This window comes from Hemitrygon akajei, chromosome 5 (assembly GCF_048418815.1).
Source record: "Hemitrygon akajei chromosome 5, sHemAka1.3, whole genome shotgun sequence".
In the NCBI taxonomy this organism is placed as follows: Eukaryota; Metazoa; Chordata; class Chondrichthyes; order Myliobatiformes; family Dasyatidae; genus Hemitrygon; species Hemitrygon akajei.
Window position 1 is genome coordinate 136,882,832 of NC_133128.1, and position 26,995 is coordinate 136,909,826.

General features: G+C 43.6%; 1 long non-coding RNA gene across 1 annotated transcript in view; it reads right to left on the minus strand.

Annotated features, from left to right (window-relative positions):
* Positions 1–23,705: 23,705 nt before the first annotated feature.
* Positions 23,706–26,995, minus strand: part of LOC140728206 (uncharacterized) — a 43,523-nt gene continuing 40,233 nt past the window's right edge. Inside the window, exon 3 of the long non-coding RNA XR_012099014.1 lies at positions 23,706–24,201. This is a non-coding gene — a long non-coding RNA (uncharacterized lncRNA). The remainder of the gene's footprint in view (positions 24,202–26,995) is intronic.

Genomic DNA, 26,995 nt, shown 5'->3' on the forward strand with positions numbered 1-26,995 from the left:
AAGGATGCAACCCAGGAAGGAAATGACTGGGGTGTGGAACTGGCATTTCTCTAACCTGCAGTAGAACTGTTTTTTGAGGAGATGTTGGAAGGTTAGAACGGTCTTTAGGGTTCTTGGAGAAGACGAGAATGAGGTCAAGGTAGATGAAACATACAGTACCTGTGTAACATGTATTAGAAGATATTGTTGATGAAGGCTTGGAAAACAGCTGGAGTGTTGGAAAGTCAGAGAGGTATTCGCAGTGGCCAGCTGGTATTATGAACACTGTCTTCCACTCATCCCTCTGGTGGATGCAGATCAATTTGTATGTGCTCCATAGACCAGGTTTAGTGAAAATCTTGGTCCTGTGGAATGCTTCGAATACACTATCCATCGAGGGGAGAGGGTAGCTATTGGTTTTTTATGGTAATGGTGTTGAGTCCACAATAGCCAATGCAGGAATGAAGACCCCTATCTTTCTTTTTGATGAAGAATCCTGCACTGGATGGTCAAATGAAGCTGTGGTGTAACACTTTGTTGATGTAGTCGAGAGAATGAGGGGCTGGGGTTAGTTTACCAGATGGAAAGCCCTTGGTTCTACCTGGAGGTGCCATTTTTCCAGACACATTGGGCATTTGATGCATGGGTGATCGGCCACTCCACAGTAAGCACACAAGTTGTTTCTCCACCTGTGCTCACACTCTTAGGATGTTAAAGAGCTCTGCCTAGCTGCCGGGGTTCTGGAGGTGTTTATAATGAGGGTCCTGCAGCCTGCAATGGCTCCGGGGATGGAACTGGAGTTTGGGCTGACAAACTGGAGGGTTGTCAACATGGAGCCGCTTGTCAACACAGAGGGTCAGAGTGATGAGGCTTTCGAGGTCAGTGGGCATCTCCCGGATAGACAGCTCATCTTTCAGGCATTCCGAGAATTATGATGGTAATAGGCCAGCAGTGCTTCTGCATTCTGGCCACATTTCGCAACAAGGGTCCTGAATTCCACGGTATAATCCAGTACGGATGGTGAACATTGAAGCAGGTAAAGTGTCCAATCCACTGCCTCTCATTCACTTCCTGGATGGTTGAAAACCTGGTGCATCTCAGCGGTAAAATTTTCATATTTATTGCAGATGCTGGTTTTATTGTCCCAGTTAGCAGCAATCTAGGTCGAGCTCGCTCAGTCAAAAGAAAAATGACAAAGGCAATTTTGGCTCAGTTCATAACGTACAGAAATGACGAGGAGTCAAATTGCAAGGCACACTGGGACAGGAAGTTGCAGCATCGGGTTGGGGGGATCCGGTGGAGTGTTCAGGCACTGGAATCTGAGGCTCATTGGGGAGAGGTTGATCTGCACGGAGCTGCTATATCAAGGTGGATAGTTCTTTGAGAGCGGCGAGTGGATTCCTGCGCTTGTTGATGGATGGCCTGCTTTAGGCAAGCATACTCTGTTGAGTCAATTGTTGGCTCATACATCCTGTCACAAAATATAGAGGAGGCTAGATCCAAAAGCAGAGCAGCACAGACGATTTAGCAGTAGATGATATTTTACTAACAAACTGCAAAATAATAATCCATGGAAGGCCACAAAACAAGAGAGAGAAGCTAGTTAACACAAAAAGATAACTGAATGCTCAGAGCAATTGGTTGAGGCTGGCCAGTTCATATGCGCGAACAAGGCTTGTGAATGAGAGCTGGGTTTAAATGGGCTGCAGATGATGATTTGGAAGTGAGTGCTAGATGACTCCTGTTAGCAATAGACAATAGACAATAGGTGCAGAAGTAGACCATTTGGCCCTTCGAGCCTGCACCGCCATTTTGAGATCATGGCTGATCATCTACTATCAATACCCGGTTCCTGCCTTGTCCCCATATCCCTTGATTCCCCTATCCATAAGATACCTATCTAGCTCCTTCTTGAAAGCATCCAGAGAATTGGCCTCCTCTGCCTTCCGAGGCAGTGCATTCCAGACCCCCACAACTCTCTGGGAGAAGAAGTTTTTCCTTAACTCTGTCCTAAATGAACTACCCCTTATTCTCAAACCATGCCCTCTGGTACTGGACTCTCCCAGCATCTGGAACATATTTCCTGCCTCTATCTTGTCCAATCCCTTAATAATCTTATATGTTGCAATCAGATCCCCTCTCAATCTCCTTAATTCCAGCGTGTACAAACCCAGTCTCTCTAACCTCTCTGCGTAAGACAGTCCGGACATCCCAGGAATTAACCTCGTGAATCTACGCTGCACTTCCTCTACAGCCAGGATGTCCTTCCTTAACCCTGGAGACCAAAACTGTACACAATACTCCAGGTGTGGTCTCACCAGGGCCCTGTACAAATGCAAGAGGATTTCCTTGCTCTTGTACTCAATTCTCTTTGTAATAAAGGCCAACATTCCATTAGCCTTCTTCACTGCCTGCTGCACTTGCTCAATCACCTTCAGTGACTGATGAACAAGGACTCCTAGATCTCTTTGTATTTCTCCCTTACCTAACTTTACACCGTTCAGATAATAATCTGCCTTCCTATTCTTACTCCCAAAGTGGATAACCTCACACTTATTCACATTAAACGTCATCTGCCAAGTATCTGCCCACTCACCCAGCCTATCCAAGTCACCCTGAATTCTCCTAACATCCTCATCACATGTCACACTGCCACCCAGCTTAGTATCATCAGCAAACTTGCTGATGTTATTCTCAGCTGGGTGGAGTCTGGGATGTTTCTGCCCGTGCAGGTCTGACAGTGTCTACAAATCTTTGCAGATACTCGCGGTCACAGGCACAGTAGTTGCCATACCAAACCGTGATACACCCAGAGAGTATGCTTTCTATGGTGCATCAATATAAATGGTAAAGGTCAATGAAGACATCCAAATTTCTCTAGCGTCCTGAGAAAGTGGAAGCATTGGTGAGGCTGACTGTGCTGTCTGCATGGTTAGACCAGGGCAAGGTATTGTTGATGTGCATTCCTAGGAATCTGAAGCTTTTAACCCTTTTGACCTCTGCACTGTTGATACAGACAGGAGTGTGAGTATCTCCCTCCTTTCCGAAATCAGCAACCAGCTCTTTAGTTTTGTTTATATTAAGGGAAAGGGTGTTGTCATGACACCAGGTTACTTTCCTCTCCATCTCCTTCCTATACTCTGACTCATTATTTGAGATACGGCCCACTAAGGTGTACCTGGACAATGTTTCATAAGCAAAATTTTGTAGGTCAATAAGGATGGATGAACCTCATGATGGAATTATGGTATTATGTATTCCCATGCACTGAGAGTGTTGTGCTATTATAGTGAAAGGTGTTTTCATAACAGGAGGACACTTACTCTGGGGATTAAGGGTACTCTAGTGACAAGCTGTCAATACAGCCATTGGTGAATAGAGGACTGTGAGTGTTAAACTGAATGAGTTTAGAAGACTGGTGATTCAGGACAATGCTTCACCCTCCAAATAAACTTCCCCAAATTGGTTTTGTTCTTAATGTGATTTGTAATTCTTGGCATATTGCCCACCAGGATTTTCCTGTAAGCAAAGTCATTTGTCACGTTTGACTCCATTGCAAGTCAGCCTTTCTTGAGAAACTAGTTGCTGTATAAGGTTTTTCAAAATACTGTGTTTCTTTAAACTTTGGATCAATGCATGAGCTGAAATTCTCAGTCTGTGCAAATACAGACTAAGTTATGATATGTTATTTATCAGCCAAATTCTGACTGGCAAGGACATTGTTCTTGAAACAATAATTAAATAGAATTTACAAGACCAAACCAAGATATTTGACAGACGTAGTCATAAAAGCATTTTAGCACATTATATGATTCTCCCTTCTCCCTTCTGTATCTATTCAACATTTCTTTAAATGCTTCTACGCCATTCACAAACAACTGCCCTTTGTACAAACGATCTGCTGAAGGATCTCAGTGGGTCAAACTGCGGGGGAAGGGAACTGTCGACATTTCAGGTAGAAACTTCGCACCAGGACTCAGGCTGTCTGTGATAGTAAGCTCAAAACTACATCTATCCTTTCCAAACTGAATGAGAATCAGGTTTATTATCATTGACACATGCTGTGAAATCTGTCATTTTGTGGCAGCAGTACAGAGCAAGACATAATTACTGTAAGTCAAAGACAAGGTCAATTTATTATCAAAGTATGTATATTTCACCATATACTACCTTGAGATTCATTTTCTCATAGGCATTTACAGGAAAATAAAGAAATACAATAGAATTTATTAAATAGGTTTTACTATACATTGCAAAAAAAATAAGAACATTAGAACATAAGAAATTGGAGCAGGAGTAGGCCACCTGGCCCGTTGAGCCTGATCCACAATTCAATAAGATCATGCCTGACCTAACCATGGGCTCCTCTCTACCCACCTGCTTTTTCCCCATAACCCTTAATTCCCCTACTATGCAATAATCTATCCAATCTGTCTTAAATATATTTACTGAGGTAGCCTCCACTGCTTCACTGAGCAGAGAATTCCACAGATTCACCACCCTTTGGGAAAAACAGTTCCAGCTCATCTCCACCCTAAATTTGCTCCCACGAATCTTGAGGCAATGTCCCTTAGTTCTAGTCTCACCTACTAGTGGAAACAACTTTCCTGCCTCTATCTTATCTATCCCTTTCATAATTTTATATGTTTCTATAAGATCTCCTCTCATCATTCTGAATTCCAGCGAGTACAGTCCCAGGTGACTCAGTCTCTCCTCATAGTCTAACCCCCTCATCTCTACAATCAACCTGGTGAACCTCCTCTGCATAAATAAATAGTGCTCATGACTTTAAAATCTAAATTTAAAAATCATTCTCTTCCAGAGGTCAATCTGTTATCTTAGTTATGACGTGGATGCAATATGCAGACTGTTGCAAGTGTCTTGTGAAATATTAGTTAGATGATACGGTGGTGAAGAAGTAGAGCTGTTGTCTCTCAGTTCCAGAAGTTAGGTTCAATCCTGACCATCAGTTGCACTGATAGATCAAAGATCTGCTGTAAATTACATGTTCTTTTGGGTTATAGCAGGGTTCTGTTCCTGAGAATTGTTTTGTGTGTCAGAAGTGAGGCTGTGAACTGAGTTCCCACGTGACAGAGATGTCTACAGCCACGCAGCATTTAAAAAATCCACCCCGCTAAATTTCAAAATGCTCACTCCTACATAGTCAGGGGTCCATTATCCCTTGTGTATGGGGATGGCAGAGGAATCAGACAGCGTTAATGGACATCTGAGAGAGAGTAGATTACAGGGATCTCAGTGGGGAATGGGACTGATAGAATTGCACTGAGAGCCTGCATGGACTCACTGATGTCCTTCTAAGTCAAAAGCAAATGTTTTAAATAAAAGCAAGACTGAAATACCAGGGTGCTCAGAAATTTTGCGACGAAAGATCTGGCTAAATTCCGTGCCTTGGAATTATGCAACATGCCTAGTCAGGTGAACTGTGAGAATGTTGTAAGGTTTCTTCTTGAATACTTACAAAAGAAATGCTTCATTTAAAGGGACCTTGGTGCCATTTATGAATGATTAACTGACCTATCAAATAGAAAAGCTTTTAGTGCCAGTTCCAAGTAAACTCAAGGGAAGATGGCTTGTTTTGAAGTCAAAATCTTGTTTTATATTCAGGATCAGGATGTAAGTCTAAGAGTGGAATAACATAAAGTTCATTCCCCAGGAGGAATCAGCAACTAACAGACGCAAGCAGACATTGGCAAATAATAATTGGCACATTTATACAAAATATTGGAAGATTTGGGTTTCCTCAGTTCCTCTCATGACCTGATGAAATGCTTTAAAACTGTAATCACAGTTGCAACGTGGGCATCACAGCAGCGTGTTTGCGCACCACCCCCCAAAAAATATGATCTATCCTCGACCGAGGGGCAGTGCAGCTGTCCCTTACCTTCAGTGATCTGGGTGACTTCAAGGGCTGGCTGTGAGAAGTTTGCATGATAACATAGCAGTTAGCACAATGCTTTACAGTGTGCAGCTCTAAGTCCAGGGATTGATTCGCATTGCTTTCTATGAGGTGTTTGTGCTCTCTCCCCATGACGAGGTGGGATTCCTCTGCGTGCTCCTATTTCTTCCCACATTCCAAAGGTGTATGGTTAGGATTAATAAGTTAGGGGCATGCTGTGCTGGTGGTGTAAGTGAGGTAACACTCGCAGGCTGGCCAGCACAATGCTCATTGATTCCATTTGACACAAATTACACATTTCACTGATGTATGTGACAAATGAAGCTAATTTTCTTCTTCATCCTGTGACTACATGGGATTCCTCTGAGGGCTCTGGCTCGCTCCCACATCCTGTTGGTCAACTGGCCACTGTAAATTGTGCCTAAAATGTAGGAGAGTTGTAGAATGTGGGGAGAGCTAGTGGGAATACAGTGGAGTAATGTAGCATTATTATAAATGGATGGTTGGTATGGAATAGTGGGCTGAATGGCCTGCTTCTGTCTGTATCTCCCCATTACTGTAGTTTGTACCTGTTGTTATATCCCCTCCATCCCTTCCAACTCAAAACCAATGATATGGAACCACCTTTCCAATTAACGCAATGTCACAATCATACACGAGCAGTATCCACTTGAAAAACGGTGGGGTTCACAGAAGTTTGTTAACGTGGCAGAAATGGAATTTCAGAGCTGACGGATATAACAAGGGAATGTTTTGGGTTGCAGAGTTAGGGTAATGGCACTGGGGACCCCCAAGTGTCCCATAACATATTCCTATGCATCGCGGCCATAACTGAGGGGTTGCAACTGTTGAAAAGTTCGAGTAAGCTGATAGACCCTTTTGTGGTAAAAAGAAAGATGAAAGTCGGCCCGATTGTAGCATGGTGAAGTGGTGAGGGTGACGGGGAGGGTGCTGTTCATTATGAAGTAGTTGAATAGGACGGACACAGGTACAACTTGCACAAAATTAGGATCTATTCAGGAGAAGCCTAGATGCTATCTTACCTAAAGAATTGTGAATGAAACTTACTCCACATGGAATGATTCAGGCAACTATGTAGTTAAGGAAAAGCCATTTAAGAAAGAGAAAGAGTAAGAGAAAGAGAAAGGGACAGAAAGCACATTGGTGAAATCATGTGCAGAAGACAATTGTTGACCTTCAGCACTTGTAGTAGTTGGACAGAATGGCCTGTAAGTGTGCTTTATATTATACCTTACAGAACAACTGGTGAACATAAGAGTTATACACTATCAAATAATCAGATGTGTTGTGAATAAAAATGCTTCCCCTGTGCTTCACGCCAGGAAGCTTTGTTTTACCTCTGCCTGCTGGATCTGACATTATCTTCTGGAGACACATGCTCTGGAGATTGGGACCGTATTTCACTCCACAGTGCTCAACTAGCCACAACTGAAATGTTGAACAATCTGCTTAAACCATTTAGGCAGCTCATTTTGACTCCACTTCCTTCAAACTTGATGCAAATCAGTTTTGATTGAGAGGCCATATGTGCTGTATATTGCAACAACTATTTTACAGTTTGATGCACTACAATGGGTGCTTTCCAGTCCTATAAATACAGCAGTGCTTGCAATATTATGAAAGTGCCCACCAGCCTAAAAACATGTAGTCAGTTCCTGTATCCTATTCACTCTGGAACCATTACACCATTCAACATCTCAGGTGAAGAAAATCTTGGTAAAGTTCCACACGAACAATATGTTGTAGTCAGATAAAATCCCAGAATCAGTGGTTGGTAGTGGTCCACCTGATTTATGAGAAAAGATTGCACTAAATGTTTTCCACACTCTCCCACCAAAACCGCAACACCAAGATAGCCTGGAAGTTGTTTTGCACTGTAAGATTTAGGCTCTATGCTAATTGTGCAGTGATCCAGTGATTGTTTGATCTAGGGACTACTGAAGCAAATTTCCAAGGCACAATAGGATCACCACTGGATCTCCAGTCCTGTATCTCTTCCACCAATTGACTTCCCAGCTCTTTTAATTCACCTCTCCCAGTTTCACCTATCTCGTGTTTCTTCCCCCCTTCCCCTACCTTCTAACTCTGACTCCTCATCGTTTTTTCTCCAGTCCTGATGAAGGGTCTTGGCCTGCAATGTTGACTGTACTCTTTTCCATCGATGTTGCCTGGCCTACTGAGTTCCTCCAGTATTTTGTGTGTGTTGCTTGAAATACTCAGCATGTCAGGCAGCATCTCTGGAAAGAGAAACTGTGATCCTATAATGTTTTGGGTCAAAGAAGGGTTCTATCAAAGAATCTCAGACCTGAAATGTCAACGCTTTGCCTCTTTCCACAGATGCTGCCTGACCTGCTGCGTGTTTTCAGCATCTTCTGTTTTAATTTCAGATTTCCAGAATCTGCAGTCCTTTTGATATCCATATATTTCTGAATTTCTCATTGTTCAGCTTTGACCTCCAGCGTTTAAGATGTTGTCAAATGAGTATTGATTTGCGGCAAATAAATTAAAGAAGACCTGACATCAGTAAAGCAGATCATGCAGCCACCACTACCGAGGGAGCCAGGAAAGGCCTAACATTTATCTACTTCACAGTGTTAACTACACTTCATACAGAGTTTACTGATTACAATATGATTTGCGACATGATTGATGCTGTGTAAATCCAATTCTTTGAGTATGAAAGAGAGCACTGATATGTTCTGTGTGGATTGGCTAATAATCTGAAGTAAAAATATTATCTCTTGATTTGCAGAGTGAGGACATCAAATTGATTTCCCAGTAAGGGGCAAAAGAATGAGCTTAGTCATTAGCGAAGGAATTTGAGGCGTTTGTTTGATCTGGAATTGTTTGAGTCTCAGTGGTGTCAGTGAAACTTGTTCTGACTGGCCTTCCACCTTCAAACTGCAACTGTTACTAACATTAAAGACTTTGTACAGTACCAATCTGCCGGAGTTCGGGGAAGTTTTAGCAGACAGGCTGCGTTGTTTATTAGCCCTGCTGAGGGAGAGCAGATTATCAAATTGTTCTGAAGTTGCTCAATGCCCTAAAATGGATTTACAAGCAAACGCACAGGCTGAGATGACAGGGCTCTCTTGCATCACACTGATAGTGACCAATAATCCAACTTCACACCGTCACCCATTTCTAGAGGGATAGAATTGAAATGAGGGAAGTCACATTTGACTTGTACCAAATTTTGGTTCCAGTTCTATTAGAATAACATACACAGCTCTAGACTCCACCTAACTTTGGTGTATTAAAATATGGGGTGTTTAGATCTACTGCCCAGTTGAGACCCCTGCAAAAAGTCACAGAACTGGTCAAAAGAACTTCTGAATCAGCACTGTGTTGCTTTACACTGTGAAATGTGTGGTAAGTGAGGCCAGCACAGTTCCCCAAAAGGACCCAACAGTTTTGAAGGCATACTCTCCCTGTGGCTGCCAGATACCAACAGTGGAAGCCTGGTTGCCATGGAGAAGACAGAGATTGCAGGGGAGGTGAGGCACTTCCCATATTCATTAATAGTGAGGGAGATCCTGGAATAAGATCCAGCAATGATGAAAGAACAATGATATATTTTCAAGTCAGGATGGTGTATGACTTGCAGGGGAGCCTGAAGGTGGTGGTGTCTGCATCCCCTCTGCCTCCCTTATCCTTGCCAACAAGATCTATGTCAGAAGGAAGGTCCAGTGCAAACAGACCCAACAGCCTTTCATATGAAGATCCCAACAGGAGGTAACTATATAGTGTCCTCCAAAGTTGAGAATTTCCTTACCCCACACACAAAGATGCAGACACACATAAAGGCAGAAAGATATTTCCACTCATTAGAGTGCGTCTTCACTGGGAAAAGTGAGTGCAGCCAGTTTTCACAGAGTGTGCTCAACAATAGACTTGCGCCGTATGCTCCTTATTCTAAGGTCATAAGATAGGTGCAGAATTGGGCTATTCAGCCCATCAGGCCTGTTCTAGTGAGGGGGCCTCATGATGCTCACAGCATTGACTTTTCTGCCCCATGTCTTTGCTATTTTCTGTGCTTCTTTCAAGGGTTGTATATCAACACTGATATACCAGCTGAGAGAGGATGGTAGTAATCAGGAAAAGGTTTCCTTGCCCGTGAGATATTCAGAACCGATGTTTGTCGCAACCAGGGGAAAATATTTATTTCAGCTAGTATGTGGATTGTATTTTCTTGGTGTAACCTTGTGTGTATGCAGTGTTCTTTGGATTGTTTTACCTTTTACATCTAATTGTTTGTCTCTGGACTAGCTCCAGGTTTTCATTTTGTGTTTCAGGTGTCTCATTTGGTATCATGGGGATTGTTAAGCTGTCTTTGTATTTATCACTTTTATTCAATTTCGGATAATGGAATTAGTATGGGATTTTCGATGACTTGCATTGTAGTTGTTGTCTTTGGGGTTTATTGTTTCAGCTGGATTCCTGATTCCTTTGTGCTCCAGGGTGTATTTTAAGGGTAAGGGGGCTTGCGAAACCCTCTTTGCTTGGTCATTGTGAATCCTTGTCTGGTGAAAATCTGACCAAGTTCTTCTGTGTATCATGAGTGATTTCAGTTCTTCGAGCTTCTATTCAGTTTGCCTGAGTGCTCATTAGTTTTGCTGGTTAATCTCTGTAATAAATCTTTTGTTTGGTTTGAATTGCTGAAGTCACTGGGATTCCTGCACTTGAGTTCACTAATAACCCTGACGCTACAACCAAGCAAAAAATTAACTCAGCAGGATGCGATGTCCGATCAGATCTGGCAAAGCTGAGGACCACAGTCAGTAGGCATGAGCAGCAACCGCAGGAAATGCCTGCATCTCTCTCTTCCATCAAGGAAAATCTAAAAGCCCAGGAATAAATCTGTCTACTCTGGAGTGCTTTGACAGGAGTCCTGAGTCATGCTGTGGGATTATAACACAGTGTTCTCTAGTGTTTGAACTGATGCTGCACAAGTTTTACTTAGACAAATTGGAAGAATGGGCAAAAAAGTGGAATATGAAATATGGTGTTGGGAAGTGTATGACAATGCATTTTGGTAAAAGGAACAATAGTGCGGACTATTATCTAAATGGGGAGAAGGTTCAAACATCAGAGGTGCAGAGGGACTTAGGAGTCCTCATGCAAGACTCCCAGAAGTTTCATTTATAGGTTGAGTCTGTGGTAAAGAAGGCAAATGCAATGTTGGCACTTATTTCAAGGGGAATAGAATATAAAAACAAGGAGATAATGCTACAGCTTTATAAGACCTAGTCAGGCTGCACGAAGTATTGTCAACAGTTTTGGGATCAGCCGTGATGAAATGGCAGAGCGGACTCGATGGGCTGAATGGCCTAATTCTGCTCCTCAGTCTTAAGGTCTTAAGTTTCCTACTGACTGAAGTAAAGTGGCTTGCATTATTTCCCTCCTCTCGGTAAAGCTCTGGAATAGGCAACAGCTAAGTGAGAGAGAATGGAGCCCAATTGCTTATTTATTGGTGTCCTAAAGAGAGTGCTTAATCACCCCATCGATGGGCAGCAGGCGGCTGCAAGACTTTTTGACATAAGACAGGGATCAAGGAGCATAGTGGACTATTTAATTGTATTCAAAACTTTGGTTCTAGAGTGTGGATGGGATAGTGAAGGTCTTGTGGCCATGTTCTACAAAGCCTCAATAATCATCTTAAGGATGAACTGGCAGCTTGTGATCCTAACCGAACCTGCATGGGCTAATCGGATTTGCCATTCGTCTGGACATCCATCTGTCTGGACGGCAGCCAGAGCAGCGCCAGAAGTTCTTCAGCTTCTATCCTACCTACCCTCACACTCCACCAACATTACCTTTTCCTGCTCCAGATCCTTTACTGACCGACTCGCATAATGTTGCGGAACCTGTGCAGTTGGGCAGGGCATTCCTCTCAGTTTTTGAAAGTGACAGAAGATATAATATAAAGAGAGATGTTGTTTGTACTGAGGCATTACCCTGCCATGTGCTCAGAAAAGCCAGGACAACTCCAGCAGACCATCCAGTGAGGGGAGATCTGTGAAGATCCCTGGGGCTTCTCCCATAAGTACTTCATCGCAGTTACATTTACCCTCTGGTTTGATGTGGAATCAAAAGGAAATTCTCACTCGAGCATTTGCTGACAGGGGTTCAGCATGTAATTTTTTCGATTTAGGGTAGCACACCAAAGTGGGTCCCTCCCTCTAAGCTTCAGCATCCCTTTCCTTCCACTGCACTGGATGGGAGGCCACACATTTCCAGATCATTGGGCTTTGGATTAGGAATCCCTATGAAATAATAAAGTTCCACTTCATTCATTCCTCAGATTTCCCCCTTATTCTTGGGTATCCACGGTTGTCCCAGCATGTCCCTGTGGTTGACTGGTCTGGGGTAGTTATTACTAGTTGATCTCCTAACTACCAGAATATTTGTTTTTCATCAGTTTGCCAGAATCACAAGTCTGTGTCCCGAGCGCTGGAGGCCAAAATGAAAGATCTCTGAACCGGTGTCCAACTTCTCTGAGTTAGAAGATATTAATGAGATTAAGAGAATCCCTTCTGAATACTCAGATGTCCTAGCATTTTTTTTTTGCAAGAAATAAGCTACCTCAATGCGGCCCCATTGTAATTATGATTGAGCCATTACCAGCTTCCTGCCCTTCCCGAGGGAGGCTGTTCTTCCTATCTGGTCCTGAGAGATGGGCTATGGACGATTACCTCAAAGAGGCATTGGCACGCAGGGGCAGTGTTCTTCTTTGTCACAAAAATGATGGCAGCCTGAGACCTTGTATTGATTATCAAGATTTTAACAAGATTACCATTAAAAATCATTGACCCTTACCCTTGATGAATTCAGCCTTTGATTTACTACAAGGGGTCAATTTTTCACTAAATTGGATCTCAGGAATGCCTACAATTTAATTCAGATTGGTCAGGATGATGAATGGAATTCACCATTTAATACCCCATCGGGCATTATGAATATCTAGTTATGCCCTTTGGGCTTTTTAATGCCCAAACTATTTTTCAGGCATTCATTACTGATGTCTTGAGAGAGATGTTAAACAGGTTTGTCTTTGTGTACCTAGAAAGTATTTTGATCTTTTTTTCAAGTTCTTATCAGGAACTTTGTAAGGTTCTTTAGTGTTTATTAGATGATAATTTAATTGCCAAGCGAGAGACGTGTGAATTTCATGTTGCTAAAGTCTCCTTTATGTGGTTTGTTATTTCCCAGGGATACCTGTTAATGGATTCAGATAAAACTTGTGCTGCTCGGGACTGGCCCACTCCCACTTCTTTCAGGCAGAATCAGAGACTCTTGGGTTTTGCTAGCTTCTGGAAGAGATTTTTTAAAGAATTTTAGCTCTGTGGCTACTTCCCTGATTAATCTTACCAACAAAAGATCGGGTTGGACAACGGAGGCAGAGTCAGCCTTTAGTGACCTTAAGAATAGTGATGCACCATCAATAACTCTCGGAGACGGGAGGTGAACGATAGGCTTTTATTAGCTGCAAGAGACCACGATTAGCAGCAAGAGACCACCACACAACATCCTGGAGACTGAGGGAGGAGCAGTGCCTCCAATCACCTTTATACAGGGGTCTGTGGAAGGAGCCACAGGAGCAGTCAGCAGAGGGGCATGTCCAGACAGGTATATGTAGTTCACCATAAATAGTTTTGTCACTGCTCCCATATTGCATCCACCCCACCTTGATTGGCCCTTTGCTGTTGAGGCAGACGCTTCTGACATCAGAGAAAGGGCAGTTTAGTCCCAGCATTCCAGCACCAATAAAAAATTGCATCCATGTGCTTATTTTTCAAAATGGCTGTTACTAGCTGAATCCAATTATGATATCGGTAACTGGGAGTTGTTGGCTGTTAAACTGGCCTGAGAAGAGTGGCAGGTGAGTCTTGGGCTGGACATTCTGCTCCCTTAAAGAAGGTGAAGCATCTTTCAGAGCCTCTCCCTTCCAGGTGTAATCACTGCAGGACCACTGTTCGGCCTGCCATGCAGAAGGTCACTTGTATGTGACCTCGCCTATGCTACTGTGCCCATAACAATACCTTCACGTGGCATCCCTGTTCTTACTAGTTTGCTATGTCATAGCGCGACCAAGTGTCCTGCAATATAACTGGGCAGGCAGGCTGGGCCCATCAGCCATAGTTGGCAGTTGACCTAGGAGAAGGACAACTCTGATTCCAAACCCGGGTAGATGGGACACATTAGTCTTGCCAGGCAGTTTGTCTTGGAGAAGGAAAACTCCGATACTCAACCTACAGCCTTGCTGTCGCGGCTCACTGTGCCATCGTGGAACGTCGCCCAGCCTAAAGAGTGGCATCAGTCTGCGTGCACCGATCCTGACTATAAACCTACACAGCGCAGGCAGGAAGAAAAGTCCAACAGTGATAGAGAAGGAGCAAAATGACAGGTTTGAATTCATGTGAAACTGGCACCTGTATTGGGGAAGGAGGGAACTGTTCCAATGGGCCAGGCTCCTCCTGAACCGTGATGGGACGTGGATCCTGGTGTATCATTTAACTAGGTCTGTGGGTAGGACTTTAAACTAAATAGGAGGAGGGATAGGTTCAACAGATTGGAGAAGTATGGATAAAATAAAAGAGAAACGTGTGGATAAAGATAAAGTAAAAGCAAAAGTTCAATAAGAAAAAAGTAAGTGTGGAGTGCAGAAAGTCAAGTACAAAAGAGACAAAGATTACTAGATTTTAAAAGCATCACGAATGTAAGGGCAGTGAACTTGTGGCACAAATCAGTGTAAAGGGGTATTGGCCATTACAGAAATGTGGTTGCATGTTGGAGAGGATTGGGGGTTAAATATCCAAGGTAATACAGGATAAGCAGGAAGGTAAGGGAGGTGGGGTAGCGCTCTTAATTAAGGATGAGATCAAGGCAGTAGTGAAAGAGTGTATAAGATCTAAGGAGCAGAATGCTGAATCCATCTGGGTAGAAATTAGGAATAGTGAAGGAAAAAAATCACTGTTGGGAGTTGTCTATCGGCCACCGAATAATAACATTACAGTGGTACAGGCAGTAAACAGAGAAATATCTGAGGCATGTAAGAATGGAACAGCAGTTATGGGGGACTTTAACTTGCACATAGATTGGATGAAACAAGTTGGTTGAGGCAGTCTTCGGGAGGACTTCATAGAATGCAGTCGTGATAGTTTTCTTGAACAGCATGATACTGAACCTACAAGAGGACGTGCTATCTTAGATCTAGTCCTGAGCAATGAGACAGGTAAAATTAGCTATCTTGTAGTTAGGGTTCATCTTGGAAACAGTGATCACAGTGTGATTAAGTTTCTCATACAAGTGGTGGGTGCAATAGTTTGATCTAAAACCAGTGATTTATGCCTAAACAAGGGAAATTACAATGAGATGAGGGAGTAGTTGGATAGGGTAGACTGAGAACACAGGCTACATGGTCAGATGGTTGAGGAAGAGTGAAAGACTTTCAAAGAGATTTTTCATAGAGTTCAACAAAAGTATATTTCAGTTAAAAGCAAGGACAGTAAGGGTGGGGAGACCCAGCCTTGGATAACTAAGGAAATAAAGGAAGGCATCAAACTAAAAGCTTGTGCGTCCAAAGTCGCCAAGAGTAGTGGGAAACTGGAAGACTGGGAAAACTTTAAAAAGCAACTGTTGCAGCCTGGGGAAAAGTACACACTCAGTACAACAAATACTTTTTTGGGTTTTAAATCCTTTATCTGTTTTACATGTTTAAGTGCCAGAAGAGGGTCTTAAAACAAAACAAGCGACTTTACAATCAGTTCCTGCCATTACAATGTCCGTTTAACCTTCGATTCACACACTTGTGTCTCGACCAATTGTGTATGCAGTATAAAAATACAAAGAAAACAGCACAAAAGTAATACAGTACTAATACAGTAGTGGCAATTCTGAAGGAACACAATACAAACAACATTAGAATCCCCCCAACCCTGTATCTTATACATCGCAGCGAAAAATGTAAGCGAGTACATCTCATCTAAGATGTCTACTACTCTTTAGTACACACATGCTGAACCCCCGAATGGAGACTAAACATTCACGTTACGCGGTTACGTGCACAATCAGTCGTGATACAATACAGTTAGACAAAAGATACACTTCGGCACAACTTTTACAAGATATTGCCCGGTAGTTAAATTACAGGAAGACTGACCTACTTGGCCGGTGAGGAACTTTGCAAGCCAAGCTACCCAGCATCGCGTTCTTTACTCATGAAAATCTAAAGCATCCACATGTAAAACATGTCAAATTACTGAAAGAAATAGCAGAAGTTATAGTAGAGGCTTTGGTGATGATTTACCAAAATTTTCTGGACTCTTGGCAGGTCCTGGCAGATTGGAAGAAGGTGAATGTCATGCCACTGTTCAAAAAAGAATGTAGGCAAAAGGCAGGTAACTATAGGCCATACACACAAAATGCTAGTGGAACGCAGCAGGCCAGGCAGCATCTATAAGAAGGAGTACAATCGATGTTTCAGGCAGAGACCCTTCGACAGGACTAATTGAAAGGAAAGATAGTAAGAGATTTGAAAGTGGGAGGGGAGGGGGAAATCCGAAATGATAGGAGAAGACAGAAAGGTCTCAAAGCTCTCCGCTTCTTTTTGGATTCCAGACATAACCAGTTCCCGTCTACCACCACTCTCCTCCAACTAGCGGAATTAGTCCTTACTCTTAATAATTTCTCCTTTGGCTCCTCCCAGTTCCTCCAAACCAAAGGACCCATATGGGTCCCAGCTATGCCTCCTTTTTTGTTGGCTTTGTGGAACAGTCCATGTTCCAAGCCTATACGGGTATCTGTCCCCCACTTTTCCTTTGCAACATCAACGACTGCATTGGCGCTGCCTCCTGCACGCATGCTGAGCACATTGACTTCATTAACTTTGCCTCCAACTTTCGCCCTGCCCTCAAGATGGCTTAGCTACTGATATCTACTATAAGCTGACGGACTCTCACAGCTACCTGGACTATTCCTCTTCCCACCCAGTCTCTTGCAAAAATGCCATCCCCTTCTCACAATTCCTCCATCTCTGCCACATCTACTCTCAGGATGAGGCTTTTCATTCCAGGACGAAGGAGATGTCTTCCTTTTTTAAACAAAGAGGCTTCCCTTCCTTCACCATCAACTCTGCTCTCAAACGCATCTCTCCCACTTCACGCACATCTGCTCTCACCCCATCCTCCCGCCACCCCACTCGGGATAGGGTTCCCTTTGTCCTCACCTACCACCCATCAGCCTCCGGGTCCAACGTATAATTCTCCGTAACTTACGCCACCTCCAACAGGATCCCACTACAAAGCACATTTTTCCCTCCCCCCCTTCTGCTTTCCGCGGGGATCGCTCCCTACGCGACTTCCTTGTCCACTCGTCCCCCCCATCCCTTCCCACCAATCTCCCTCCTGGCACTTATCCTTATAAGCGGAACAAGTGCTACATCTGCCCTTACACTTCCTCCCTCACCACCATTCAGGACCCCAGACAGTCCTTCCAGGTGAGGTGACACTTCACCTGTGAGTCGGCTGGTGTGGTATACTGCGTCTGGTGCTCCCGGTGTGGCCTTTTATATATTGGTGAAACCCGACGCAGACTGGGAGACCGTTTCGCTGAACACCTACGCTCTGTCCACCAGAGAAAGCAGGATCTCCTAGTGGCCACACATTTTAATTCCACGTCCCATTCCCATTCTGATATGTCTATCCATGGCCTCCTCTACTGTCAAGATGAAGCCACACTCAGGTTGGAGGAACAACACCTTATATTCCGTCTGGGTAGCCTCCAACCTGATGGCATGAGCATTGCTTTCTCTAACTTCTGTTAATGCCCCTCCTCCCCTTCATATCCCAACACTTGTTTATTTATTTGTTTGTTTGTTTGTTTGTTTATTTATTTATTTATTATTCTCTCCTGCCCCTTTTTTTTCTCTCCCTGCCTCTCTCACAATCACTCTTTGCCTGTTCTCCATCCCCCCCCTGGTGCTCCCCTCCCCCCTTCTTTCTCCCTAGGCCTCCTGTCCCATGATCCTTTCCCTTCTCCAGCTCTGTATCCCTTTTGCCAATCAACTTTCCAGCTCTTAGCTTTATCCCTTCCCCTCCTGTCTTCTCCTATCATTTTGGATTTCCCCCTCCCCCTCCCACTTTCAAATCTCTTACTATCTCTTTTTTCAGTTAGTCCTGACGAAAGGTCTCAGCCCGAAACATGGACTGTACTTCTTCCTGTAGATGCTGCCTGGCCTGCTGCGTTCCACCAGCATTTTGTGTGTGTTGCTTGAATTTCCAGCATCTGCAGATTTCCTCGTGTTTGCGTAACTATAGGCCAGTTAGTTTAACATCTGTAGTTGGGAAAATGCTTGAAGCTATCATTAAAGAAGAAATAGTGAGGCATCTGGAAAGAAATAGCGAGGCATCTGGAAAGAAATCGCAAGGCATCTGGAAAGATAATAATCTGATTCCGCAAAGGCAGGTCCTGTTTGACAAAGTTACTGGAGTTTTTTGAGGATATAACAAGTGCAGTGGATAGAGGGGAACAGATAAACATTATTTACTTGGATTTCCAGATGGTATTCGATAAGGTGCTACATTGAAGACTTATCCATAAGATAAGGATGCATAGAGTTAGTAGTGATGTATTAGCATGGATAGGGGATTGGTTAACCAATAGAAAAGCGTAGAGTTGGGATACATGGGGGTTTCTCTGGTTGGCAATTAGTGATGAGCAGTGGGCTGCAGGGGTCGGTGCTGGGTCCGCAGCTGGGCACGATATTTATCAGCGATCTGGAAGAGGGGGCTGAGTGCAGTGTATCTAAGTTTGCTGATGACACTAAATTCAGTGGAAAAGTAAATTGTGGAGAAGATACTGGAAGTCTTCAGAGAGATATAGATAGTTAAGTGAGTGGGCAAGGGTCTGGCAGATGAAGTACAATGTTGATAAATGCAAGGTCACTTTGGAAGGAAAAATGGAAGATCAGATTATTATCTAAATGGTAAAAGATTGCATCACGCTACTGTGCAGAAGGACTTGGGAGTGTTTCTGCATGAATCACAAAAGATTGGTTTGCAGGCGCAGCAGGCTAGCAAGAAGACAAATGGAATGTTGGCCCTTATTGCTGCAGGGATTGAATTTAGGAGCTGGGAGGCTATGCTGTAACTGTACAGGATACTGATGAGACCGTGTGCATGCAGTTCTCGTCTCCCTACTTGAAGGATTTACTGGCTTTGGAGGCAGTGCAGAGGAGGTTCACCAGGTTGTTCCAGAGAAGGGGGGATTAGACTATGATGACATTGAGTTACCTGGGTCTGTACTTGCTGAAATTCAGAAGAATAAGAGGAGATCTTATAGAAACTTATAAAATGACGAAAGGGATAGATAAGATAGAGGCAGGAAAGTTGTTTCCACTGATAGGTGAGACTAGAACTAGGGGACATAGCCTCAAGATTCGGGGGAGTAAATTTTAGGATGGAGATGAGGAGGAACTGCTTTTCCCAGAGAGTGGGAAATATATTTAAGACAAGGTTGGATAGATTTTTGCATAGTAGGGGAAGGGTTATGGGGAAAAGGTGGAGATTGTCAGATCAGCCATGATCTTATTGAATGACAGAGCAGGCTCAATGGATCAGATAGCCTACTCCTGCTTCTATTTCTTATGTTCTTACGCTCTCACATGTTCGATGACACTGGAAGTCACAGTCTCAACTCCTCCACAGTCACCAACGATTGTGCTATTGCTCCTGGGGACTCTTCTTCCCTCCTGATCTTTACAAGCGAAGAACCAGCCATCAGCCAGAAGAGTGGCAGCACTGGTAGGAAGGAGCTGAGCATCCGCTTGTTGTATGGACAGATCATAAGAATTTAATTTATCAGAATGCCAAGAGACTTAACTCAGAACAAGCCTATTGGGCATTGGTTTTTAACCATTTTAATTCTGTCATTACTTACCATCCGGATTCCAACAATATATAGCCTGATGCCCTATCTAGGCAATTTGATTTTTCCAATTTGATAGATAGGCTGGAGTCGATACTCTTGGAGAATAAACTTCTGGCTCCTGTCATTTGGGATATTGATTCCCAAGTCAGGCAAGAACTCAAGGGGAGTAATCTAGTTCCCAGTAATGTTCCCCTACATCACCTTTTTGTGCCACCCGAACTTAGGTTGGAGGTTTTCAAATGGGGGCATACATCCAAGATAACAGCACCCTAGGATCCATAAAAAGACATTCTTGGTGGCCTGGTGTTAATAGGGATGTCAAGTCATTTGTCTAGGCATGTGATGGTTGTGCCCATTCCAACTATTCCACTTTTCTCCCCAGGGTCTTCTCCATCCCCTCTCACCCCTGGTCCCATCTCTTTGGTCTGCCCCCTTCACGCTCCTTTACTGTAATGTTAGTTGTTGATCAATTTTCCAAAGTTTGTAATTTTTCCCCTCACTAAGTTGCCCACAGCCTATAAAACTGCAAACATTTTTTTTAAGGTATATGGAATTCCTTCCGATATTGTCTCTGACAGGGGTCCACAATTTACTTCCAAGTTTTGGCAAGCATTTTGTAAACTTATTGGAGCCTTTCTTCTGGTTTTCACCCACAGACGAATGGTCAGACTCAGAGGACTAACCCAGTTTTGGAACTCATTCTTTGTTGCCTTGTTTCTGGTAACCAGTCCTCTTGGAATGACCAGTTAATCTGGGCAGAGACGGCTCATTACAATCTTCACCATTCGCCTAACACGTCTCCTTTTGAATGTCAATTTGGGTTTAAGCTTCTCTCTTTCCTGAGCAGGATGCGGAAGTTGGTGCTCCGTCTACTAAACAGTTTGACGAGTGCTGTAAGCAGTTATGGCTTAAAACCAAGAGGACTTTGGAACTTACTTTGGTGAGGCAGCACTTCCATGCCAACAGGAGGAGATGATTGGGTTTCTTCTTTTTGTGTGTGTCAGCAGGTTTGGCTCTCTACCCAAAACCTCCCCCTTAAGATACAATCCCGCAAGCCAGCTCCGCACTTCATTGGACTCTTAAGGATTGTTATGAGGATTTTTATAATTACTTATAAATTACAACGTTGCAGGTCTCTCCAAATCCAGCCCACCCTTCATGTCTCTAAACTTAAACACTTACCCTATAGACCTTTAGCTCCTACTCCTAAACCTCCCCCCCTCCCCAGAATCATAGATGGAGAATCCATTTACACTGTCCACAGGCTGCTTGACTCCCAGGAAGTTAAGGGGCAGTTCCAATATTTGGTTGATTGGGAGGGGTATGGCCCAGAGGAGGGGAGTTGGATTTCGGTCTGGGATATTTTGGATCCTGACCTGATTACTGATTTTCATTGGCTTCACCCTGATTGCCCTAAGCCGCTGGGAGTCAGCCTAAGAAGAGAGATGGAGGTTCTGTCAGAACCAGGGGTCAATTGTAAACCAAAAGAAAAAAAAAAGTTAGTATGTGAATTATATTTTCTTGGTTTAACCTCGTAAGTATGCAGTGTTCCTTGGATTGTTTATCTTTTATGTCCAGTTGTCTTTGGACTAGCTCTGGGTTTTCACTTTGTGTTGCCGGTGTCTCAACTGGGATCATGGAGGTTGTTCAACTCTGTTTGTATTTATCACTTTTATTCAATTTGGGATAACGGAATTAGTATGGGATTTTCAATGACTTGCATTGTAGTTGTCTTTGGGGGTTATTGCTTCCGTTAGACACCGAGGCTGTCTGATTGGTCTTGAGTTCCTGCATGCACCAGGGCATATTTCAGGGGGGCTTACTTGGTATTGTGGATTCTTGTCTGGTGAAACACTGACCGAGTCCTTCTATGTACCATGAGTTATTTTAGTTCTTCTAGATTCTGTATAGTTTGCCTGAGTTCTTGTTAGTTTTGCTGGCTAATCTCAGTAATACATCTTTTGTTTGGTTTGAATTGCCAAAATCTCTGGGATTCCTGCATTTGAGTTTACTAGTGACCCTGATAATGTTGGTGATCCCAGGAGCTACTTCCTCCGACCCGTGCATCACCTTACACCACTTTGGTGGATACGCCCTGCTGACGGGACAAGACATAACCAGGGATTATAATGGAGGTGTCTGGCACACTGTCCATAAAGTGTGAGTATGACTGCATCAGGTTGTTGCGTGAGTAATTCAGGTGTCAGGTAATTCAGGTGACAGCTCTCGTAAATTACGCACAACATCTGAAGAGAACTTTGAAAGTTTGATTGCACTAACAGTGTCTTTGTTGTGATTGAAGTTCTGAGTATTCTGTCTGTTGTATCGCTTTTCTGCTATTATATTCCATTGAACTGCTCACTAGGTCACGCCAGAGTCAGCTGCACTCCTGTAGACCTGGAGCTATACATAGGCCAGACCACGTAACAATGGGAATCTAAAAGCTGCAGATGCTGGAAATCTGAATCAAAAACATAAGGTGCTGGAAACAGTCAATAGGACCGCATCTGTTGAGAAGGAACGCTGTCATCAGAACCAGCTGAGTGTTTCCAATCTTTATTTAATTTTTGTATTGTGGATTAATGGCATACTTTTCATCCCTGAGGCACAGGTGAACCGGACAGGTTTTTACCACAATTTGTTATTTTGATGGTCATCATTACTAACGATCAGATTGCAAATGTTTTTAAAATTCCTGATTATGAACTAAAATTAACATCCATGACTGCCAGACAGTGATTTAAAATAATGCTTTTGAATTGTTTATCTAGGCCTCTCATATATAAGTTAATTATGTGTGAAACCACTGCTGATTTGCTGTTTTCTTTGCAACACTCTCAATCCCTTAAATCTCTCCAAAAGCAGCTAATCTCTGGGATATCAAGTCCTGCCTTAAAAGTGGATGGTGACTATTGCCCAAGTACTTGAAATATTCCACATTGCTACTGCCCTATTCTTTGCCTCCATAACCAAGCAATTCCAAAACAAACTTTCAAACATGTAAAAAGACAGAAAAAAATCTTGTGCATGCATTTTGTTGCTTTGGGCAATTTGACTCTCCTGCTAGCTGCATCTGACTGAACAGGCAGCTTGTCCCAACAAGAAACTGCCCTAATCTTCATCCTGTAGCTTTTAAATTCTAAGAAGCATCCCAGAAGTAGCGGCTGAAAGGTGGTGTGACTTGGCCCATTTAGGATTGTACTCTAACTCTACCTGTCAATTCAGTGAAAAGGTTGAAGAACTCCGAATGTAGTTTAGCAGCATTATTTCCAGGAACAGTGTTGTTCTTAGTGTATCCTGACCAATATCAAAACGGCTAAAGGACTGATTTTCTCATCATTATCTCTTCTGTAGTCTCGTTGTTGCTGCTTTCTGTAGATAGATAGATCGATAGATACTTTGTTGATCCCTGGACAAGCCCATCTCTGTCCCCCTTCCGCAATGTGAACACATATGATGGTGAGGCCAGAGGTGTGCAGCTCCCCATCACCCAGCTGCTCATTGACTCTTGACTGAACAATCGCCAGAATGACTGCATCTTCCCAGGCAGCACTGACGTGACATTAGAAGGGGAACTTGTTGATGCTTTCATGGTCCCTCACCCCTCTCTTTCAAGATAGTTGGGGCTTCTGTCTTGGGAGGTTTCAAAGGTACATTTAATGTCAGAGGAATGTATACAATACACATCCAGAAATTCTTTTTCTTCACAACCATCCACGAAAACAGAGTGCCCCAAAGAATGAATGACAGTTAGATGTTAGAACCCCAAAGCCCCCCCAACTCCTCCCTCCCATGCATAAGCAGCAGCAAAGCAACAATCCCCTCTCCCCCACCAGTAAAAAAAACGATTCAAGCACGGAGCACTCAAGCGTGCAGCAAAGCATCAATAAAGACACAGACTTGCAGTACCCCAAAGACTACTTGTTCACCTGGTATTTGTCATACCACAGGTTCTCTCCCTCCCTAATAAGGGAAAAAGAGGTGTCCCTGTTTCACAGCGAGAGAGGAGACATAACAAACAACTCGCTGATTTTTGATGTTAAAAGTCTGTTTCATCGCCTTTTCCGAGCTCTATGCCCAAAGAACTCGGGTCTCTGGGCACACAGCCAGCAGCCAGCTTGCTGCTTTCGATCTTCCTTCTCCCACGACACACCAGTTTCCTGCGGAGGCACCGACCTTGAGTCCAGCCGCCTCCAGAGCCACGAAATCTCGGAACCCTGAAAGCGTACTAGTCTTTTAGGCTGCGCTCTTGGTATATCGAAAAGTCGCCAATTGTGAAACCTTGAGAGCAAGTCCCATTCCCGCAAAGAAACAAAGTCAGCGTGTAACTCCAGGCCAGGGTCTTCAAAAGAATCCTGAAAGAGAAAAATAGAGATATTAAAGATAGAAATAGAGGTGTTTCCAAAGATGCAAGCAAAGTTAGGTGCCATCATCCTCCTAAGGTAATGCCCTTATGCTGTCATTCATTAAGATCAAGGCTGACCTTTTACCTCAGGGTCACTCTCCTGTACTAAATATTTTCTCTCATTTTCCCTTAAAATCCAAATTAATCATTACTTTCTTCTTGAATAAACTCAGAGACTGGAACCCTACACGGATAGGGAATAGGTGAAGCTGCTGCTTTACAGCACCAGTGACCCACCTTCAATCATGATCTCAGGTGCTGTCAGTGTGGAGTTTGCATGCACTCTCTGTGGAACATGCTGTTAGAGGAGGTGGTAGAGACAGGTACAATTGTAACAGTTAAAAGACACTTGGACAGGTACATAGAGAGGAAAATTTTAGAGAGAGATGAGCCAAATGCAGAAAAATAGGACTAGCATGGGGAGGCACCTTATTCAATATGGAGGAGTTGGTCTGAAGACCTTGCTTTCATGTGGTACAAATGTCACTCTTTGACCGATTGGGTTTCCTCCATATGCTTTGATTGCATATGTGTCCTCCTGCTTCAGATTATTCACCATTGTTCCTGTACCAAAATAGACCAAGGTAATATGTCTGAATAACTGGCGTCCTGTCACACTCACCTCAATAATAAGCAAATGCTTTGGGAGGCTGGTCAAGGATTACATCTGCAGCATGCTACCACCCACACAGGACCCCCTACAATTCGCCTACCGACACAACCGATTGACAGGCAACACAATAGCTACTGCTCTACATACCGTCCTTACACATCTGGAGAAGAAGGATGCTTATGTGAGAATGCTGTTCTTGGATTACAGTTCAGCATTCAACACCATAATTCCAGGCTCGACAGGAAGCTCAGAGACCTCAGGCTTGACCCTGCCTTGTGCAGCTGGATCCTGGACTTCCTGTCAGATCGCCAGCAGGTGGTAAGAGTGGGCTCCCTCACCTCCACCTCTCTAACTCTCAACACAGGAGCCCTCTCAGGGCTGTTTACTAAGTCCCCTCTTTTCTCCCTGTATACCCATGACTGTGTCGCCACCCACAGCTCCAATCTGCTAATTAAATTAGCCGATGACACTACATTGATTGGCCTTATCTCAAACAATAACAAGGTGGCCTACAGGGAAGAAGTCATCTCTCTGACATAGTGGTATCAAGCAAACAACATCACACTCAATGTTGCAAAAAGAAAGGAGCTGGATTACAGGAGGAATGGAGATGGGCTAACCCCTATTGACATCAATGGAGCTAGGTTTGAGAGGGTAAACAGTTTTAAATTCCTCAGCAACCACATTACAGAGGAACTCACGTGGTCTGTACACACCAGCTGTGTGATGAAAAGGCACAACAGCACCTCTTTCATCTCAGACGGTTGAGGAAGTTTGGTATGGGCCCCCAAATCCTAAGAACTTTCTACAGGGGCACAATTGAGAGCATCCTGACTGGCTGCATCACTGCTTGGTATGGGAACTGTACCTTCCTTAATCACAGGACTTTGCAAAGAGTGGTGAGGACAGCCCAGTGGTGTGAACTTCCCATGATTCAGGACATTTACAAGGACAGGTGTGTAAAAAGGGCCCGTGGGATCATTGGGGACCCAAGTGACCCTAACCACAATCTATTCCAGCTACTATCATCCGGGAAATGGTACTGCAGCATAAAAGCCAGGACCAACAGGCTCTGGGACAGCTTCTTCTGCCAGGCCATCAGACTGATTAACTCATGCTGATCTGAGTGTATTTCTATGTTACATTGACTGTTCTATTTATTATAAATTACTATGCTTGCACATTGCACGCTTAGACGGAGACGTAACGTAAAGATTTTTACTCCTCATGTATGTGAAGGATGTAAGAAATAAAGTCAATTCAATTCACTGTATCGTACACAGACTTCTTAGTACTGCGGCAACACACTTACCAACCCAGTTGGTCAGCTGATCTTGGACATTGGACTGTTAATGACAAGATGGAAGCTGAGCATCCCCAATCCTCATCAGACTGTTCCATTGGTCATTCGTATGACAGCATTCCCAGGCACTTGGTTGATGTCTTCTCTCTCACCATTTATAGCAATAAATATTAAAAGCACGATAGACTGTCAACAGTACATACCGCCAGCCCAGTGTTTTAATAACCAGGAAAGGATGCCACTTTTGTCATTAGGCTTTTCCATTTATTTCCAGTGAGTCAACAGCAACTGGCAAGTGAAGTATGGGAAAGAAAGATTTCTGTCTTCTCAGGAGGTTATACATTCTTTATAGAAATCTTGCAAAGCTATTAATCTAGTTAAAAATGTGATAAAATATGTTGAATCTAAACATGGTACATCACAGAGCAAGAGGAACAACGTTACTAGTTTGCAATCCGGCAAAATACCTACTGTATTTAACATAAAAGGTTTTCTGAAAAAAATCACTCCACACACACTTATCCAAACTAGGAGCATCTCCCCTTCCTCCATAACCTCTACAAGCTCTCTGAACCCTCATTTCTGACCTCCTCTACACGCCAGTTCCTTTCATCCCACCATAGCTGTCAATGCTATAGCCATCCATTCTCTGTCCCTAGCCTTTGCCCCCTCTCTCTCTCTTCCCTTAAGATGCTCTCCGGAACTTATTGTTTGACCATCTTACATCCCTGTCTCTGGTTCATTGTCTGCAAGTACTCGTGTGAAGAACCATGAGACAGTATGCCTTGGAGGGGGGGGGGGGGGGGGGGGGGAAGGGTTGTTTAAATG